The sequence below is a fragment of the Schistocerca piceifrons genome, chromosome 3 (assembly GCF_021461385.2).
Source record: "Schistocerca piceifrons isolate TAMUIC-IGC-003096 chromosome 3, iqSchPice1.1, whole genome shotgun sequence".
In the NCBI taxonomy this organism is placed as follows: Eukaryota; Metazoa; Arthropoda; class Insecta; order Orthoptera; family Acrididae; genus Schistocerca; species Schistocerca piceifrons.
In genome coordinates, this window is record NC_060140.1 from 243,675,646 (window position 1) to 243,696,785 (window position 21,140).

At 42.8% G+C, this 21,140-nt stretch overlaps 1 non-coding gene across 1 annotated transcript; it reads right to left on the reverse strand.

Moving 5' to 3' along the window:
• Positions 1-329: 329 nt before the first annotated feature.
• Positions 330-404, reverse strand: Trnas-cga. The gene has a single exon. It is a non-coding gene; the product is annotated as a tRNA-Ser (tRNA).
• Between the last annotated feature and the right edge of the window lie 20,736 nt (positions 405-21,140).

The window sequence follows — 21,140 nt, forward strand, 5'->3', positions numbered from 1 at the left end:
TAGATAGTGGAAAACACTAATGATAGAAAAAACAGAGTTTACGTTAGTTCATAAAATGTCAAACAACGAAAGCAGATTGCTATCGGGTAGATTCGATATGAGGGCAACGACAACCTCGAACATGAGAGAAGGGGTGGGAGGGGAACAGAATGAGGAATCTGGCAGAAAATCAAGTAATGAAGAAAAGGGAAAAGTAAGTTGCGTGACAGACTGGAAAACGAAGAGAGAAAGAGGCCTAACTTGTAGAAAATTGAGAAAGCTCAGAATGAGATTTTCACTCTGCAGTGGAGTGTGCGCTGATATAAAACTTCCTGGTAGATTAAAACTTTGTGCCGGACCGAGACTCGAACTCGGGGCCTTTGCCTTTCGTGGGCAAATGCTCTACCAACTGAGCTACCCAAGCACGACTCACGCCCCTTCTTCACAGCTTTACTTCTGCCAGCTTTACTTCTACACGATAGAAATCTGCTTTCGTTGTTCGACATTTTATGAACTTACCTGTTTCGTAAGAGAGCTTCTGTTAAGTTTGGAAGGTAGGAGACGAGGTACTGGCAGAAGTAAAGCTGTGAAGACGGGGTGTGAGTGGTGCTTGGGTAGCTCAGTTGGTAGAGCATTTGCCCACGAAATGCAAAGGTACGGAGTTCGAGTCTTGGTCCGACACACAGTTTTAATCTACCAGGAAGTTTCAATTGAGAAAGGTGCTTTAAGGTTCGACAGAGAAAAAATTTACGGAGTCAATCTAGGAAATTCTATCAACTGAGGGCGGGTCCTGTGCTATCCCACGGAAGTGATAGCTGGGTCACCACAAAGAGATAAAAAAATGAAATATAAAAAAATAAAATTGAGACGACAGTGTTCATTACCTATTCTCACCTCTCCCCATGTGAGGGTAGATCCAGCATTGCCGAACATGATCGTTTCCGTGGTCCAGATGTTACAGTGTGGAGACGGCATACTCACACCCAAGTATTTGAATAGGCTACATTTACCAGTGAGTGTCAATGGGACACGGCACTCTTATCCCGCGTGCGCCCTATCAGGGCGCATTCAGACTTCGCTTTATTTTTATGCATGACAGTGCATGACCGCATGGAACAGCACAGTTGGGAGCTCTTAGAACGAGGATATTCGGCGGATGGATTGGCCTATCCTCTCCCCCGACTCAAATCCTCTCGATCACGTGTGGGGTGCATCGGGAAGTCAAACTGCAGCACTTGCACGTGCACCAGTGACCATCCAGCAGTTGTCAGTTGCGCTGGTGAAGGAATAGAATGCCCTATCACCATAACTCCTTACCAACCTTGTGGCTAGCAAGGGAGCACGTTGCAGAGCATGCACTGCTGTCCGTTGTAATCACTCATCCTATTAAGAACCATGTTCCACCTTTTGTAAAATGCAGGGAACCATCATGAATCACGGTGACTACAGGGTGCTGATTGTATGGTATTGATGGCCCGGAGTTCCCACCTGGAGAAGTTCGGCTGCCGTGTTGCAAGTCTTTACAGTTGACGCTACATTAGGTGAGTTGCGTGTCGATGATGATGAGGGCAACACAACACCCAGTCCCCCTGCAGAGAAACTTTGCTACCCGGCCGGGGATCGAACCCGGCCCCCCAGATACCAGTCAGATGCACTGACCATTGAGCAAAAAACTTCAGTATAATTATTGTCTCTGAATGAAGTGTCGTCTCATTGCGTTGTCCATTCTATACTATACTGTAGCAGTTTTTCTCATGCATGGTCCAAGTTTCATCGGTCTACACTACTGCCCATTAAAATTGCTACACCACGAAGATGGCGTGCTACAGACGCAAAATTTAACCTACAGGAAGAAGATGCTGTGATACGCAAATGATTAGCATTTCAGAGTATTCACACAAGGTTGGCGCCGGTGGCCACACCTACAACTTGCTGACATAAGGAAGTTTCCAACCGATTTCTCATACACAAACAGCAGTTGACCGGCTTCGCCTGGTGAAACGTTGTTTTGATGCCTCGTATAAGGACGAGGAACGCATACCATCACATTTCCGACTTTGATAAAGGTCGCCTTGCGCGATCGCGGTTTATCGTATCGCGACATTACTATTCGCGTTGGTCGAGATTCAATGACTGTTAGCAGAATATGGAATCGGTGGGTTCAGGAGGGTAATACGGAACGATGTGCTGGTTCCCAACGGCCTCGTATCACTGGCAGTTGAGATGACAGGCATCTCATCCGCATGGCTGTAACGGAACGTGCAGCCACGTCTCGAGTCAACAGATGGGGACGTTTTCATGACAACAACAATCTGCACGAACAGTTCGACGACGTTTGCAGCAGCATGGACTATCAGCTCGGAGACCAGGCTGCGGTTACCCTTGACGCTGCATCACAGACAGGAGCGCCTGCGATGGTGTACTCAACGACGAACCTGGGTGCACAAATGGCAAAACGTCATTTTTTCGGATGAATCCAGGTACTGTGTACAGCATCATGGTGGTCGCATCCGTGTTTGGCGACATCGCGCTGAACGCACATTGGAGGCGTGTATTTGTCAACGCCATACTGGCGTATCACCCGGCGTGATGGTATGGGGTGCCATTGGTTACACGTCTCGGTCACCTCTTGTTCGCATTGACGGCACTTTGAACAGTAAACGTTGCATTTCAGATGTGTTACGACCCGTGGCTCTAACCTTCATTCGATTACTCCGAAACCCTACATTTCAGCAGGATAGTGCACGAACGCATGTTGCGGGTCCTGTACGAGCCTTTCTGGATACAGAGAATGTTCGACTGCTGCCCTGGCCAGCACATTCTCCAGATCTCTCACGAATTGAAAACGTCTGGTCAATGGTGGCCGAGCAACTGGCTCGTCAAAATACGCCAGCCACTACTCTTGATGAACTGTGGTATCGTGTTGAAGCTGCATGGCCAGCTGTACATGTACACGCCATCCAAGCTCTCTTTGACTCAATGCCCAGGCGTATCAAGGCCGTTATTACGGCCAGAGGTGGTTGTTCTGGGTACTGATTTCTCAGGATCTATGCACCAAAATTGCGTGAAAATGTAATCACATGTCAATTCCAGTATAATATATTTGTCCAATGAATACCTGTTTATCATCTGCATTTCTTCTTGATGTAGCAGTTTTAATGGTCAATAGTGTATGTTACCTACCGGTGACAGATCATGCGAAAGTTACTTTGCTCCTACACACCAGAGTACCTAATGTGGTGTCACCGCCAGACACCACACTTGCTAGGTGGTAGCTTAAATCGGCCGCGGTCCATTTAGTACATGTCGGACCCGCGTGTCGCCACTGTGTGATCGCAGACCGAGCGCCACCACAAGGCAGGTCTGGAGATACGATAGAGCACTCGCCCCAGTTGTACAGACGACATTGCTAGCGACAATACGGACGAAGCCTTCCTCTCATTTGCCGAGAAACAGTTAGAATAGCCTTCTGCTAAGTCCATGGCTACGACCTAGCAAGGCGCCATTAGCCTTACCTAGTTTGAGAGTTATCGTATAAATGTCTCAAGAAGAACGTTGTAAACCAACAAAGATTAAAAGTTAAGTATAAAGCAGCTACCCACTTTTCTTGCTACCATTCAATAGTTATCCTGTTCCAGACTTGACGCCAGTCGGCGTGTGTGTACGCGTGCCTTTCGGCTCCCTTCTTAGTGTGGCGTAGCTAGCTTGTTACGCCACACTACCTAATGCAGTACCATTTCTGCCTCTTCTCCGCGTGGGCCTAAGCGACAGAGGCGGCTGTCAGGCGGAGAAATATGTCTGGAGGCCGGCACCGATTGAATCGCTTCCCTATTGGCGCAAATTCATTGGCGGGCGGACGGCTGCCGTCACACGCTATCGACAGCGGCGCCTGCGACGCGCGTCAGCACCAGGCTGCTCGTGAAAAGGAAGCTCCACACGAGCTGGTGTGGCGTGCATATCACGGCCCGCCCCCGCGAATACCTGTCGCACACAGGGCGCAGGTAGCGGCTTCCAACCGATACGCTCCTCGCTCCCCTGTCACAATGGGCGCCGAGCTGTGAAATATTCCCCGTAATGGAAAAGGCGTCTTCTCTCGGCTTCTAGAAAGTTTCCAATATCTCGCACGTCCTACTTTTGCCTAAGTCTTACTTCTACTGGGGCTAGTCATACGGTTTTAAGTGTCACTTCGAGAAAATCGTGCTGCAATCGTGAGAGCTGGTGATAGTGTTAGTCCGGCCCCACGCAGTCGCCCGCCAATGCGAAATTCACAGTTCTCATTGCTTTATAGTGAGTATTGAGCTTACGCTCCTCGAGTGTGATCTATAACTGGGATGCAAATTTCAACCCAAAACACTGACTTCTACACCTAAAGTCTCCACCAAGTCATCCATCATTGATAGAAATGTTCAGCATTGGTGGACAAACACCAGCACCACGTTTCGTGTTTGAAGCTTGATTTTCTCAAAGTGACACTTCAAACCTTATGAATAGCCTCAGTACAAGATCTTAGATCACAGAAGACCAGCGAGTGCAATGCTCGTCCTTTTCTCTGACTTCTTAACATAACTGATCGTTGAGTTCCGCCGCTGTGCACACCTATAATGTGAGAACAACAAGCCTATGTGTGCGAGAGTTCTGAAGAGCCAAAGAAACTGGTACACCTGCCTAATATCGTGTAGGGCCCCCGCGACACCCATAAGTGCCGCAACACGACGTCGTATGGACTCAACTAATGTTTGAAGTAGTGCTGAAGGGAACTGACACTAAAAACCCTGCAGGGCTGTCCACAAATCCGTCAGAGTACGAGGGGTGGAGATCTCTTCTGAGCAGCACACTGCAAGGCTTCCCAGATGTGCTCAATAATGTTCATGTCTGGAGAGGTTGCTGGTCAACGGAAGTGTTTAAGCTCAGAACAGTGTTCCTCGAGCCACTCAGCAGCAATTCTGGACGCGTGGGATGTCGCACTGTCCTCCTGGAATTACAAAGTCCGTCGGAATGGATGCAGCTGATCAGACAGGTTGCTTACGTACGTGTCACCTTAGTCGTATCTGGCCGTGTCAGGGATCCCATATTACTCCACCTGCACACGCCCCACACCATTACAGAGCCTCTACCAGTTTGAACAGTCCCCTGCTGACATGCAGGGCCTATGGATTCATGAGGTTATCTCCATGCCCGTACACGTCCACCCGCTCGATACAATTTGAAACGAGACTCGTCGACCATGCAGCATGTTTCCAACCATCAACAGTACAATGTCGGTGTTGACGGGCCCAAGCGTGGCGTAAAGCTTAGTGTCGTGCCGTCATGGGGTACACGAGTAGCCTTTCGGCTCCGGAAGCTCATATCCATGATGTTTCGTTGAATGGTTCGCACGCTGATACTTGTTGATCGCCCAGCACTGAAACCTGCAGCAATTTGCGGTGGGGTAGCCCTTCTGTCACGCTGAACTATCCTAATCAGGCGTCGTTGGTGCCGTTCTTGCAGGATATTTTTCCGGCCGCAGCGATATCGCAGATTTGATGTTTTGCCGCATTCCTGACATTCACGGTACACTCGTGAAATGGTCGTACGGGAAAATGCCCACTTCATCGCTACCTTGGAGATGCTGTGTGCCATCGCTGGAGCGCCGGCTATAACACGAAGTTCAAACTCACTTAAATCTTGATAACCTGCCATTGTGGCAGCAGTAACCGATCTAACAACTGCGCCAGAGACTTGTTGTCTTATATAGGCGCTGCCGACCGTAGCGCTTTATTCTGACTGTTCACGTACCTCTGTATTTTAACACACATGCTTATGCCAGGTTCTTTTGGCGCCTCAGCGTATTTATTATTAGTGGGTCGCTTAACCATGGGTAAGTTGTAGTGCAATGTGTAGTGGAACTTCAGGTCGTAATGACAAGAAATAATTATCTGGAGCTGAAGGACAAATTATCTACGCAATTCTTCGTTTAATTACTTTTATTTTCTCAATTAAATGTATTAAAGTAAATATTATTCTCAACTTGAGTGTGAGAACGCCTGAGAAAACCGTACTGTCACGGATTAAAAATGAGTTACGAGAAGTCTTTGAATAAGATGGATATACTGTAAGTAAGCTGTTTATGTTTTCTCTATGTAAGTAGCCTGTTTAGGTTTTTTTTATGGTAACGCCACCTCTGTATGAAAATCACTGGCTGTGCTGTGTGCAGTCTGTGGCTGCTTTGCATTGTTGTAATACTCGCCATTGTAGTGTTAGGCAGCTGGCTGTGAACAGCGCGTAGCGTTGCGCAGTTGGAGGTGAGCCGCCAGCAGTGGTGGATGTGGGGAGAGAGATGGCGGAGATTTGTAATTTGTCATGAACTGCTATATTTATACATGATGATATCAAGGTAAATACATTGTTTGTTCTCTATTAATATCTTTCATTTGCTAACTATGCCTATCAGTAGTTAGTGCCTTCAGTAGTTTGAATCTTTCATTTAGCTGGCAGTAGTGGCGCTCCTGTATTGCAGTAGCTTGAGCAGCTAAGATTTTTGTGAGGTAAGTGATTTGTGAAAGGTATAGTTTAATGTTAGTCAGGGCCATTCTTTTGTAGGGATTTTTTGAAAATCAGATTGCGTTGCGCTAAAAAAAAAAAAAACATTGTGTGTCAGTATAAGCACAGTCTGATATAAATTGTTCAAAGGGGAAGTTTCATGTGTCGACCCTTAGCCTAGGATACCTCACTGGAATCTTCTGATTTTTTTCTTGTAGTTTGTGTAATTAGTGTAGCTATTGTTTATTGCTAGCGCGTAATTATAGAGAGAATTTCCTTTGTAGTTGTAGTTTTTCATTGTTGTACAGTAAAACAGTTGTGGCATGCATGTAGATTTGCACCAAGTATTTCGCAGCTGCGCTGGCATTTAAGTAGACATTATTTCCATTGCTATGTTATTTTATTTTGCTCTTCAAATTGCGCTTTTCTGTGTTATCGTGTGAAATACTGTGACAATAATGGCGTGTGAAAAACGTAATACTAGGCTCCAAAGTAAACTGAGAAATGACAGTGAAGACGAAAGCAGTGTGTTAGCGCCGCAGAGTAATGAATTAACTAATGTTCAAAGTAGTAATTTGGTAATTGCGCATAGGGAAATGGAGCGGGCGGCAAACAATGGTGTAGACAGTGAAACAGGTAGTGAACAGGGAAGCGTTATCGATCGATTGGTCGGCAACAGCTCGCCTCAGGAATCGGGAATGACAGAACACAATATTGCAAATACTGCAGACTCAGGTTTTGGGTTCCCACCGTTTTCTCAAATGAGTCAAGACACATTTTCCACTTGTCAAAATGTGAATGTTGCCGGTGCAACTTCACTGCCGAAAAGCACTGAGGAACATGTTTCAGACACCAGTGCATTGTTATTACAATTAATGCAACAAATGGGACAAAAGCTTGAAAAGTTAGACACAATGGAACAACATCAGAGACAAACACAGCAACAGTTAGACACAATGGAACAAAATCAGAGACAAACACAGCAAAAGCTTCAAACGTTAGACACAGTGGAACAAAATCTTAAAAAGTTAGATTCATTGGAACAAACACTTGAACAAACACGTGAAGATTTAACTACTGAGTTACATAACATTGAATCGAAATGTCAAAAAGTCTGTAATGACGTAAAAACACAAATTTGTGAGCATTTTCAACCTATTTTTTCGCGGCATGAAAATGCATTACAGAATCACGAAGCAGCCATAAAAGAACTGCAAATTATTGTTCATGAAAATCATGAGACCTTGCAAGCTAAATTTGACTCAGTTGCATCTACCAATTCGGTTACGCAACTTGCAAAAACTCAGGAAAACTTTAAGGACACAGTAGATACTCTGAAACTTGGTTCAGAAAAACACACTGAAGAAATAAGTACACTATCGGAGAAAGTAGCCGAACTTTCGGATCAGGTCACTAACTTATCTACAAAGGTAGATGATGATCTGAATGACACAAGACCCGTAGCCTTCACTGACACAGAAGAGTATGAACAAATAAGAAAATTCAAACAAAATCAGAATCAAATTAATACACAACACCAAAGAGAAATCCGGGAAGTACAAGATCAGCTGACACAGGTAATACAAGAATTACGTATTTCAGAGGACACTGGCGCTCCAACACGGGAAGAGGGACTTAGAAACACGGAAAAGCCGCAAAATAATAACACAGGGCATTTCGGAAGTTACGAAAGAAATTGGCAATGTGCACCGAATTTTGAGATGGAACGGCCGACACGACCTAACAATGACCGATATGCGACTCGTCGACATGATGATTTTGACTATAAGCTGTTCATTACTACACGTAAATTCAAAACATTTAAGAATTTTGGCAACGACATTCATCCACAAGCATGGCTCCATCAATTCTCTCATTGTTTTCCTCCCAACTGGTCGTTGGAACACAGATTAGAATTTATGTGTGGCTACTTAGAGAATGAACCAGCTGTAAGAATGCGATCGGTCATTCACGATTGCCACAGTGAAGGAGAATTTTACCATGCCTTCCTCTCAGCATATTGGTCTCAAGCCACACAAGACCGAGTAAAACATGGTATCATAATGATGAAACATTTCGAACAATCTGAATTCTCCAGTCTTGTGAAATATTTTGAAGACATGTTGCACAAGAATCAGTACCTGTCAAACCCATACAGCCCCTCAGAACTCATCCGCATTTGCTTAATCAAATTACCTGAACATTTACGGCATATTATTTTAGCAGGACGTTGCAAACACGACATTGAAGCTTTTCAGGGACTGTTACAAGAACTAGAAATTGACACTGATAATCGCGGAACGCGAAAACAAGGACACAACAATTACAGGTCACATCCGTCACAATTCCGTGACGACAGAAACAATAACCGGACACGACTGGTCTATTCTTACAACGCAAATCGTGACCAAAATAGACATCACCCATACGACAACCGTTGGCAGAGTAGTAATAGTTACAGGGGAAGATCACCTTTCCGCGGTAATGACTATCACAGAGACAATCAGAGAAATAGACAATATGGGAACCAAAACAATTATTATCAAGGGAGACAGAATAACTTTAGACGCAACGGTCCAGCGCGCAGTTACGACTCAGGGAGAAATTCTCAACCATGTGACCGACAAGAAAGAAACTGTGGAAACTACCGACAAAACGACAGACGTGAATTTCATCAGAACCGGCGTGATTCTAACAGAGCTGGGCCCTCTCGGCAAGGCGAATTTGTAGAAGTTAGGTCTCCTAATCCCAATAACAACGCGCGCCAACAAAGAGACAGACAATGACTCACGCCGCAGGCACCCACGTGCGCCGGCTGGCTGAGAGAAAAATAACATTGACGCTAACCTTGTGAAAAATTACCGACGTATACTGCATGATAATTGCATTCAAGCTGAAATTCTGAGTACTTTGAAGAGTAAAAGATTGTACCACATTTCACATGTAAAACCGTTTATTGAAAGATAATCTGCCTTTTTAACTTTGTCTTTCCCACAAAATTTTTCGCTTCACATTACTAATATGATTTGTCAGACTTAGAATCTGTTTGCGGTGTTTCTGTTTCATATCTGCACAGTTTTTCTGTATTATTCTGCAAAGTAAAACATGTTTTAGTAGTAACTTTTGTGGTATAGCTACAATGAGACAGCCTCTTTCGTAGCACAACAATACGTTACAGCACAGTACGTTCTTCACCACAACAATAAGCGTAATAACTAAGATATCTATAAGCAAAGCATTTCACTTTCGTTTACCATGAGGTAAGCACATTGTCTTCTGCAGAACTTAGCTTTCGGAGGACGATAACTACGACACTTCCACAGAGATTATCTTACAGCAAGACGCATATTTAGCGCTACAGGACACGTATTTGAGTGATTAATTTTGTACTTAAAACATTTATTTTTAAAGATTTTTGAATTACAAAGAAAGTTTTCCGTGATACATTTCATTCCATTGCTGTAATCTGTAACACCTGAGGGTATAATTACATTAATCCTCAGGGGGGTATACGCCTACTTTGTGTACCATGTGTTTGGCAAGCACAAGGAACCCTAGCTAATATGGTATTTGCTTATAGAACTTTACACATCGGTACCATATTTCTCTAAAACATAGATTACACAGCGATCTGATCATTTAACTGAGAGATAAACATGTTTTTTACTATGTCAGTGACACATGTTTACGTAATTACACCGTTGGATAACTTCACACTTACGAAATTGTATTTTGTCTGTACTGTGTGAACCCTTCATATTTTTTTCGGAATCATTGTGATACTATGAGAGCTTTGAATGATGTATTTGGTATGGATTCATGATTTTTAAAGTACGTTTGTGGCAGATGACACTTTTGACATGAGCAGAGAATTTTTTTAATTATTGGAGGAAGCTACTACGATTTTGAGATTTGACTGAGGTGTTATGATGTTATTTTTACGACGACGATGTGTATTATGCTGCTGAGGTATGTTTATGATTAATAGGCTGAGGCTATATGAGTTATTTGATTATGCTTCATATTTATAATGACGAAATATTGACGAGTGTCGATGGATACGTATATGTGTAATAAGGTAAGGAGTAATGAATAGTGATTAGGGACTCTGACTTATGGAAAAGGATGTTGGAAACCAAGAATCATACTTTACAATTATGAAATGTGTGTACATGTGTGAATCATGTGTGAATGTATCACAATGCCACTGAAAATTTTTTTGGACACTGTTATACTCATAGGATTTTGTTTCTACACATTTGCAACGTAAATTCTCGACCTGTGAAATTTTGTATATATGACTGTCACTGTAGCGGAAACTGCTGTCGTAAATATTTCCGTAAGAAAGTTAAGTGACCACCTGCACGTAATGCGTCGCGGGCACCCACCTGGGCGACAGCCGCCCGAAAAAAAGCCATTAGCCTTTCAGCGGCACAGGTAAAAAAAAAAAACAAAAGGGGGGGCCATTATACTCGCTATTGACATTTCCTTGTCGAAAGCATACTGTGGAGCTCGTAATTTATGATATTTACTGAAATGCTTATGAATTGATGGGAAATATTCTTACATCTGCAAACCTGATAATGACAAGTGTCTTTCTACGAGAGTTGAGAGCTACTGACTTACGAAATGCCACATAGCTATTAATGATGTTTTTATGCTTTGGTTTGCGTAATTGCTTATTTCATTTGACATCTGTTTTCCAGCTGTGTTGCAGCATTGGTTTCATAAAATAAAATTAAATGCATTTGCTAATGTGAACACTTTCTGTCAACAGATCTATTAAATAATAATTTTGTGATCCACATTCTTCAAAAAAGGTGCACTTGGAAAGGAAAGAACAATAAGAAGGAACTAGTAACAGTAACACATAATTTTCTTTTCAAGTACATGGTAATATTTTTTTTACAATAAGTTGTTGTGGTGCACCACTTTAATTACTTAGACATTAAGATGTGATTATACATTTCCCTTATCTGCATTGTTATCTTTAGTGTACTATTTTTTTTGCTTGAGCTATGTCATGTTTAGATATAAGCTGCTGTTTGCCAGGCATAGTGCTACTGAACTTTACTTTGTGTTACTCTGCTAAGCCAGACATATTTTTTTGTTTGCTGCACATTGCCTCATATTAATTGTAATGTTGAATTGCTTGGTAATTTAGATTTACTGTAGCTTGCTTTGCAATTTTCCATTTTTTTGGTCATTGCTGTTTGTGTTACTTATTTTGTGCTGCTGCATTGCCTCGTCCCTTAGTTTAGCATCTGAGCTCAGTAGATTTAAGTTAGCCTAAGAGGGGGTAGACTATATAAGAAACTAACTATGATGAACTGGAAGAAGTGCATTGAGAATCTATAGGAAAATGGTTTGGCCAAATAAAAGAAGTAGTGTATAGTGGAGAAAAACTATTTTTGAAAGAGGATATGAACAGAATACAGAAAGCAGGCTTAGATAGGACTTTTTGGGAATAATGATGAACAAAGGGAGATCTCCATGCAAAATACTGCAGTAAAACAAACCCTGTCCTTTCCCTTTTGTGTTAGCCCACTATATGTTTGTGTACCCTTGTGTATTTGTTTTCTTCCTGTCTCTGTGTAGTTTCATAGAATTTTTTTCTTCTTTTAATATTAAGCTACATTCACTATGATGAGGAATACTGTTATCCTCAAATACAATTGGCATTAATAATGTGTTATTTACTTTGTAAAGATGTTTAGACATTATTTATTCTGTTTTGTGTTAATGCTCATGTGTGAAGTTGATGTTTCGAAAGTTACTCTGATCTTTTATGTATGTACTCATGTCATAATTCCTGTAACACTGATGTATATGTTATTTCTATTCTTTTGTAAAGCCCCTATTACTACAAATGTTATCTATATTGTTATGTTTTTAATGATGTATTGTGTACCTTTGTTATTGTATTCTTATGTTATAAAATTGTAATTGTCACCAGTTCATGATATTATTAACTTGTAAGTTACATTTCACTGCACACGTTTCTGTTGGTCATAGTATATGGACAATATGTGAGAAGTAGGGACTGCTAGTGTTTGCACGTGTGTTAATAATTCAGCAAGGGACTGGATAACAGTATTGCTGGTTCTAAGGACAATTCCAAAAACTTTGTGACTGCACAAGTGGTGGTTATGGACTTGCTATATTATTCGCAAGACTGTTCGATGGTGATTGTGCACCTGCACAGTCGCAACAGATGGCTGCTGGCCGTGTCTACAAGGACTACAGTAGGTCTGCATCTTTGATGGCCCACCAATACCATTATTTCTACAAGGACTGCAGTGGGTCTGCACCTCTGGTGGCACACCAGTACCGTAATTTCTACCAGGACTACAGTGGGTCTGCTCTGTGATGACCTAACTACCAATATTCTTCAAAACGTCGACTGACTCTGCTGTGGGTTTACTCTGTTGTGGCCCATTACCTGTCTGCGTGTCGAGTCAGCACTGTCTTTCCGTTGGAAGGACAACACTACGTCTTCAAGACTGCATGGAAATCCACTACTTCTGTGTGCATTTTCTTTTACTGCTCAGACTTTGAGAAAAACACTATATTTTACCGTAATGAATGATCAGGACTGTCTTTATGGACTGTGACAAAATTTTAGCTTTTGACCAACGTTGTATCAATAAGTGTGTGCATTTGATTTCTTTGTTATTGTAATTATGAAAAATTTTATCAAATCATTATTGGCCACTGCCCAAAAAAAATTTGTAAAATTTTTTGTGGGGAGCATGGGGGCTATGTAAGTAGGCTGTTTATGTTTTCTCTATGTAAGTAGGCTGTTTAGGTTTTTTTATGGTAACGCCACCTCTGTATGAAAATCACTGGCTGTGCTGTGTGCAGTCTGTGGCTGCTTTGCATTGTTGTAATACTCGCCATTGTAGTGTTAGGCAGCTGGCTGTGAACAGCGCGTAGCGTTGCGCAGTTGGAGGTGAGCCGCCAGCAGTGGTGGATGTGGGGAGAGAGATGGCGGAGATTTGTAATTTGTCATGAACTGCTATATTTATACATGATGATATCAAGGTAAATACATTGTTTGTTCTCTATTAATATCTTTCATTTGCTAACTATGCCTATCAGTAGTTAGTGCCTTCAGTAGTTTGAATCTTTCATTTAGCTGGCAGTAGTGGCGCTCCTGTATTGCAGTAGCTTGAGCAGCGAAGATTTTTGTGAGGTAAGTGATTTGTGAAAGGTATAGTTTAATGTTAGTCAGGGCCATTCTTTTGTAGGGATTTTTTGAAAATCAGATTGCGTTGCGCTAAAACAAAAAAACATTGTGTGTCAGTATAAGCACAGTCTTGTATAAATTGTTCAAAGGGGAAGTTTCAATACCTCTGAGCTGAGCTCTTCTTCTTCTTGTGGGTGTCGAGCCCAGGCATACTTTACGGACTGTCATTCATGAGTCGTCAACTAGCGGGGCAATGTCGCCTCGTATTATGTATAACAGCAATTGTCCGCTGAAGTTAATTTTAAAAGTGTGTACTTCCTTTATGAGAAATAATAAGTGAGTTACAGAAGAGAAAAATGCGCATCAGAAATTATTTCTAATTCTGTCCCAAAAGAGTCGTAGAGCAAAAGAATTCTCCAACAAGGAAATTAAGTCCATAGAGCTGCAGGGCAAACGAACTTCTACTCAGGATCCAACGAACAATTCATATGTCATCGTCTCTTACACAAAATAAGACATATTGTCAAAACTGTTTGGCAAAACGTATAACAGTAGAGAACAGTTCTGTATAGAAAAATAGTCTGTAGGAAGCAGGCTCACTTGCGCTGCGATTGGTAACTAAATGATGGTGTTGTGAGACAGTATCCACAGGTACCCCAACTTCTAATTCAACACGTTTTAATACATAAGTATACTGTCGTTTTTTATAATTCAATTATATTTTTATTCGACCCTGCTACAAATTTAAAGGATCTTGGAATCTAAGTCAAGACTGAGATTAACAGATAGTTATTCGCTCTAAAGACTGACAAGAATCACAGCAAAACTTAACAAAGTTCCCCGAAACCCGGATCAAATAACAAAATAACGCTAACATTGTGGAGATGTACTAAAAAGTGTGGAAAACTTTACAGGAAATCGCAACAAGATCTGTTCATCTCGGCAGCTTGCAAAATCAAAGTTAATTATAGAACAAAACTGCCAACAAATTAATCAACACAAGTTGTGTAGTAAAGAAAGCCTGAAAGCCTGTAACAAGTTGCTCAGAATATGGATCGCATCGCCGCATTTGTAATATTTACTTATTCCAAAGTCAGCAAACCCTGTGCCCGTCACCACCAAACAGCAGCTGGGAGACGAGTGACCCTTATGACTGGCGGTGATCGAATAACCACAAAACATAGACCTCCCTCCGTAACTCTCTACTTTCCAAAAGAATCTCTATACAGATTGATTTTTTTTCCTCTGTGCACAAACTCTAGGGAATGATTGATGAGAGGATACGGAATGAAAAAGGTCTGATGAACTTATGTCCGGAAATGCATGGTTTCCATGCTAGAGACCATTTATTCAATCACAGTTTATTGCAGGGTCTGCTGTCTAATAGCGCTGTGCCATGCAATCACAGTTATACTATACATGGTTTCCTCCTAGACGATGGTACTGTCGCTCATACGCCATGCCCTATGGCCCTCTCCTTCCATAGTAACTTGTAATGTTGTGTCCGATTCACGTATCTTGCTGACTCACCTCGTAGTGGTTGCGATACAGAGTTGTACACAATGCTTCTGTATTCGAAGAGAGAGCTTGCCGACATGATGTTTACTTACGAAAAGGCAAAAGGCAACGGGCGGCGAGCAGCAAGGTTGTATCAGGAGGCCTATCCCCACCGATAACAACCGCAGCATTTAATGTTTGCAACAGCTGTTTCGCCGTTTGTCTGAGACAGGATTGTTTCAGGAAGCAGAAAATCATGAAGGACGTACCCGAAATGATCGGACACCAGACTTGGAGGAAAATGTTCTGGAAGGCGGTCATCGTGTCACACAGTGCCAGGCAGTTGGCCTGCCAGTACAGGGTAAGCCAAACGACCACGTGGAACATTCTCGTTGATAACTGTTATCAGCCTTATCACTTACAGCGTGCGCAAGGCTTTTTAGCGACTGACTTTCCACATCTGGAGCAGTTTTGTCACTGGTTTCTTCACAAGACAACTACGATTCCACGATTTGTGTCATCCATCCTACTGACAGATGAGGCCACCTTTACGCGAAATGTTATCTTCAAGTTTCATAACAGTTGAGAGGCACCCACTGCCTTGCTCATACTGTGGCATCAGGCAGTCAGACCTGCAAGATGAGTGGTCTGCCAAGCGAGTGGATTTATTCATATTTATCGAGTAACATCAATGACTGATTATGAACTCTAGCACCCACAATTAAGCTACAAATTATTCTCCTGTTTGAATATTACGCAACGGAAACTGATAACGCACATCTGACTATTAATAATTTACACAACTCGGATTGTTCACTACGCTCTGGCAATACCACATTTTCTTTCTTACCCAACGGCTTTGATCAACACGTGGCCATCGTACTGAATATGAATGGCGCACACATCATAAATTCTGGATATCATGACTACACACTATTAGAAGAACAAGGCCACCAATCGTTTTCTTTTCACTATCTTTTTTACTCCGATAAATTCTATTATGATTCAAAGATAACCTAAACACACCATTACATTTTATACAACAATTACACATGACAAACTCCGCCCAGTCGGCATGGCTTTACATTGGTGATTCTCTAACTTATGGTCTCGTAATTATGTAACGCTGCAGTGCACTTTCTGGATAGGATGATGGATCTTTTGCTATATCTCACACTTCGACTCTCACACCCATCATCACGTAAATTTACTCCAGACCGAGCGGTACAAAAAGGAACATGCATAACCCACTGCCTCTGAACCTATCTTGCTACTCTCCCATACAAACCACACATACTTAAATTACATGAAATACATCACACTGGCAACATACAATACATCACAAAGAATAGTCACAACGTTAGAATCACTTCACGTTCAGCTTTCCCACTTCAATTAGTAATCATCCCAGTTTCACACGACACTCCCCCACTTCGTAACTTTTCTTTCCTACTACGAACTCTGGAGGATATATGCACGTCTTCCTGTGCAATGCAAGCCAAGTGGCGTTGCTGGATAGACGGCTGACTCACCTTGCTTTTCTCTCAGAGTATTAGAGTTTGAATCTAGCGTCACACGGAAACAGAACACGCAAAGGTAATACTAATATCATGTTCATCACACACGTGAGTCCTCAACTGATACCATGGACGAGTACTTCTCTTTATCCTCTGTCTCATACACAGATTGAGACTCACACAGTGCTCACCATGTGGAAGTACTCGTCTCTAATTTCAAGTCCTGCATACGCCATTTCTTAAATATTTCCAACTTACAGTACACACGCCAGTAATTCAGCTTAACTTTAGCACTCGGAAGTATTTCAACTTGGTACTAGCACTCGCAAGTATTTCAACTTATTGCTGCACGCGGTTTCATTGTGACCGTTGGTCACTTCCGAAGATTACTACGATCCCCTTAATATTACCTGCCTGACATTTAATTCTCCCCCCAAAAGTTCCTGAAATAGAGAAATAATTATTCCAAACTACTCTTAAACATACCATTCTCTCCACTCTTTTGTCTTTACGGAGCACAGCTAAGACAGGTCTTACCAACACAAGGTCCAGCGCCAGAGTGCTGAAACATGGCCGTTCTTCAGGTCAGCTCGCACCTTCGTCAAGGTCGGGGAGCACCTTGCTATCGTATTGGTCAGCCTCATTTCAGGCGCTCAAAGCTCAGGTAAATTTCATCTCTTTGGTTCCACGAAAGATGACCGAAGGACGGTCTCAAAGATGATTATATATTGCATATTCACTGTGGTTAGCAGACGACCACACATTCATTCATTTCACAGATATCACCAAATTGTATGCAGGGATTTATTTTGTGGGAGTGCACATGTGGTCAATTAAATAAATAAATTGTCCTTCTTTCCTACACTGGTATCCGACTTCGGTGTATTAAGCGAAATTGAGGTTTTATCACAAAAAATATGTTGTTCTGACAAGAGTAACGAAGAATGTTATACCTATTTTCAATGTCGGGTGGTACTGTACCCTTTCACACTCATCTGTGGGATAGCATGCAGAACCCCCAGCGGATCGTCAGCATCGGTGCAACCGGCATGTTTGGGTCAGGATAATTGGCGACCGTATTTTGAGACCAGTCTTCCTTCCAAGTCGCTTAACACGTCGGAACTATCGGCGTTTCTTGCGGGTGACCTTGTCTCCCATGCTGGAAGAAGTACCATTGATGGTTCGAAGGGTTATGTGGCTGCTACATTATGGTGCTCCAGCCCACTTCGCCGTTAACGTCTGGTCGCATCTCAATCGTGTCTTCTCTGTTTGATGGATCGGACGAGGGGCGTCCAGTTTCATGGCCTGCTCGTTCAGAGGATCTGAACCCGTGCGATTTCTGGTTATGGGGCCACCTCAGAAGTATCGTGAATGCAAAGCCCATTCCAGATGTGGAGGCACTGGGAGCAGCGTGTTCATGCTACCTTTGACACTTTCAGATACCGCCTGGCCCATGTGAACGCGTGAGACAGAACATGCTACTACATATACACGCTTGCTTTGAGACAAGAAACGTACCGTAACGGTGGCTGAATGGTACAGCACGTATTAGACCGCAGTCTTTGTAACAGTGTCTGGTCTCTAGCATGGAAACCACCTATTTCCGGAGATAAGTTCATTAGACCTTCTTTGTTCCGCATCCTCTCATCGCTCAATCCCTAGAGTTTGTACACAGTGGAAAAAATGACCCCATATAGAGGGGAATACTCAGTGCTATAGCCGATGTGAAAGACGAGAATATCGCTTATTTTATGAAAAAAAGCATAGGAATACTGCACAAACTCCCCACTCTTGTCATACAAAATGCACCTTAACAAAATAAGAGGTTCGTACTGGGATGGAGCGATGTCCCATCGATTGGTCGGCTTCTTTACGCCTGGCACAATAGCAGTGTGACAGTTCAACTGGGTACAATAATTTTTGGAGAAAAGCAATGGAGCTATCCATTCTGGTCGGCAGCGTCAAAGTGTATCTTCTTTTCATGTCCAAACAGAATAGGCAAAAATGTTTTGTTCATTCATTCACTGTGGCTGGTCGTGGCGGCAAGGTGCCTTCCACTCATTGCTTGGAAACGCGCCCCTGGTCCCGACAAAAGCACACAGCAGGCCGCAGCCTTACGTCCGTGATGAGGGACCTTCGCCCTATCTTATGAGATTCACTGACCATCTCCTGACGACAAAGAAGACACAGAGACCACACCAGAAGAAGACTTCAGTGAGAAAAACACAAAGATTTTCTTCAGCAATTGTGCCCTGAAATCTAGTTTCGTAGGATAGAGCAGATCAAGTTGTGGTTGTGGAGGGGGCCATAATCAGTTACTGTTAGTTGCACAAAACACACAAACTTTTATTTTCCTAAGAACCACTTAATTACACATTGCCTTAAAACAGGCTGTTCCAACCGAGCTCCAGGGAGCCGGAGCGCTCCGGAGCGCTCACTGTGGCAGCTCGGAGCCCGCGTGGAGGGGGAAAGCGAACTCACTGCCCCCCTGGCCGCATGCAGCCGCAACTGACGCAATAATCCGTGTTCAATGACTCTTATGACTAGCCGCGGGAGCCCTCTACCTCTATTGCAGGATACCTTTCTATTCATTCAGAGTGACAGTCGTCCGCAGTGTCTTGTATGTCATAAAGTATTTAATTCTGCAAAGAGGTACAATATACAACGACATTATACACGTCTTCACGCAGCGCACTACGATCAGGTAGAAGGCGTTGCACGCAGAGAACTAGTAGCCAGGCTTAAGAACGACTTACCAGGAGACGTAAATTTAAAAACGGTTTCGTAATACGGAGGGTATCAAAACATGCAACATAGTTCGTATTCTGTAATGCGTTTATAATTTTCAGGTGAATGAGAGCGGAGAAAACACTACTGAATCTGCAATTCGAGCAAGCTACAGGGTCGCTCACATCATTGCGACGAGTGACAAGCCGTTTTCGGTGGGACCACTCGTAAAATCGTGCATGGTAGCAGTTGCAGAATGCTTGTTTCCAAGGGAGGTGCAGGCAATTGAAGGGGTTTGCCTGTAGAAGCAAACAATGTCTCGTCGAATCCTGGACATGGCAGCGGATTTAGAGACACAGCTCAGGAAAAAGGCGGAGAGCTCTGTTGCGTTTTCGCTGGCGCTTGACGAAAGCACCGACATATCGGATTGCTTGCAGTTTGAGCGTGGTGTCGACATGGAGCTGCAAGTAACTGAAGAACTCTTGGATGTGGTACCACTCGATTACACCGCAACAGGGCGTAACATTTTTGAAGCTGTTTGTGAATCAGTGGACAATATGAATTTGCCGTGGGATAAGCTCCATTCTGTAGCGACAGACGGTGCACTACAAATGATCGGGCGTCACCAAGGTTTTGCTTCTCGTTTGAAAAATAAACTCAGGGACGAATTCGGGAAAGACATTTTGATTCTTCATTGTTTTATTCACCAAGAGGCACTGTGTACTGAAACAGTAGAGCTAGGTGGCGTAATGAAAGATGTCGTGAAGTGTGTGAATTTTGTGCGGCGTCACGGTATGAATCACCGCCAATTCAAAGGATTCCTGAAAGATATGGAAGCGGAGTATGGGGATATACCTTACCACAGTACAGTTCGTTGGCTGAGTCGGGGAAAAGTTCTTGATGTTTTCTTTGCCATTCGTGAGGAAATATCCCTTTTTCTCGAAATGAACGGGGAAGAAATGCGTTGTCTGAAAGATATAAAACTGATAGACGTGGCGTTCCTAGCTGGCATAACTATGTATCTGAATAATTTAAATCTGTCATTGCAGGGCAAAGGGCAGCTAATCGTTTATATGCACGACCAGATCAAAGCGTTCATGGAAAAGTTACGTTTATTTGAGAGGCAGATGAGTAATGGACATTTAACGTTCTGCAATCGTCTTGCTTCTTTAAAACTACCTGAAGGTACTACTTTCGGCGATTACCAAACAAACTTAAAGCAGCTCATCACGTCGTTTGAAACACGATTCCGAGACCTCACTAGTTTGGAGATGGAACTTAAGGTGTTCAGCACTCCTTTTTCAGTTTATCCCGACTAGGGAAATCACGGAAAACCTGTAACGCCGGAAATGCATATCCTATTTCCATCTATTGTACTATAAATTTTTTCCTTATTTTGTTACCTGAATATATGACATTTCTGTGCCTTTATATATTGTAATTGTTTTGATATTTATATATATATTTATGCATTTATGTCAATGTAAAATTGGTTTGTTTTGTAAATATTATTTGTATTTTTGCGCTGGGTCTGGCATAGGGAAAACTATGCTATCGAACGATTACATCGATAGGTCCTGTGGAGAACAAAAGTGTTTAGGATCTTTGGTACTGTTAACTCTGCCGCGTGGAGCGCGGGCAGAGCAGAGGGGGTATGGTTGGAGTAGTGCAGTGGAGCAGGTGTGTTGTGTGACGCTCCCGCGAGTTGCCGC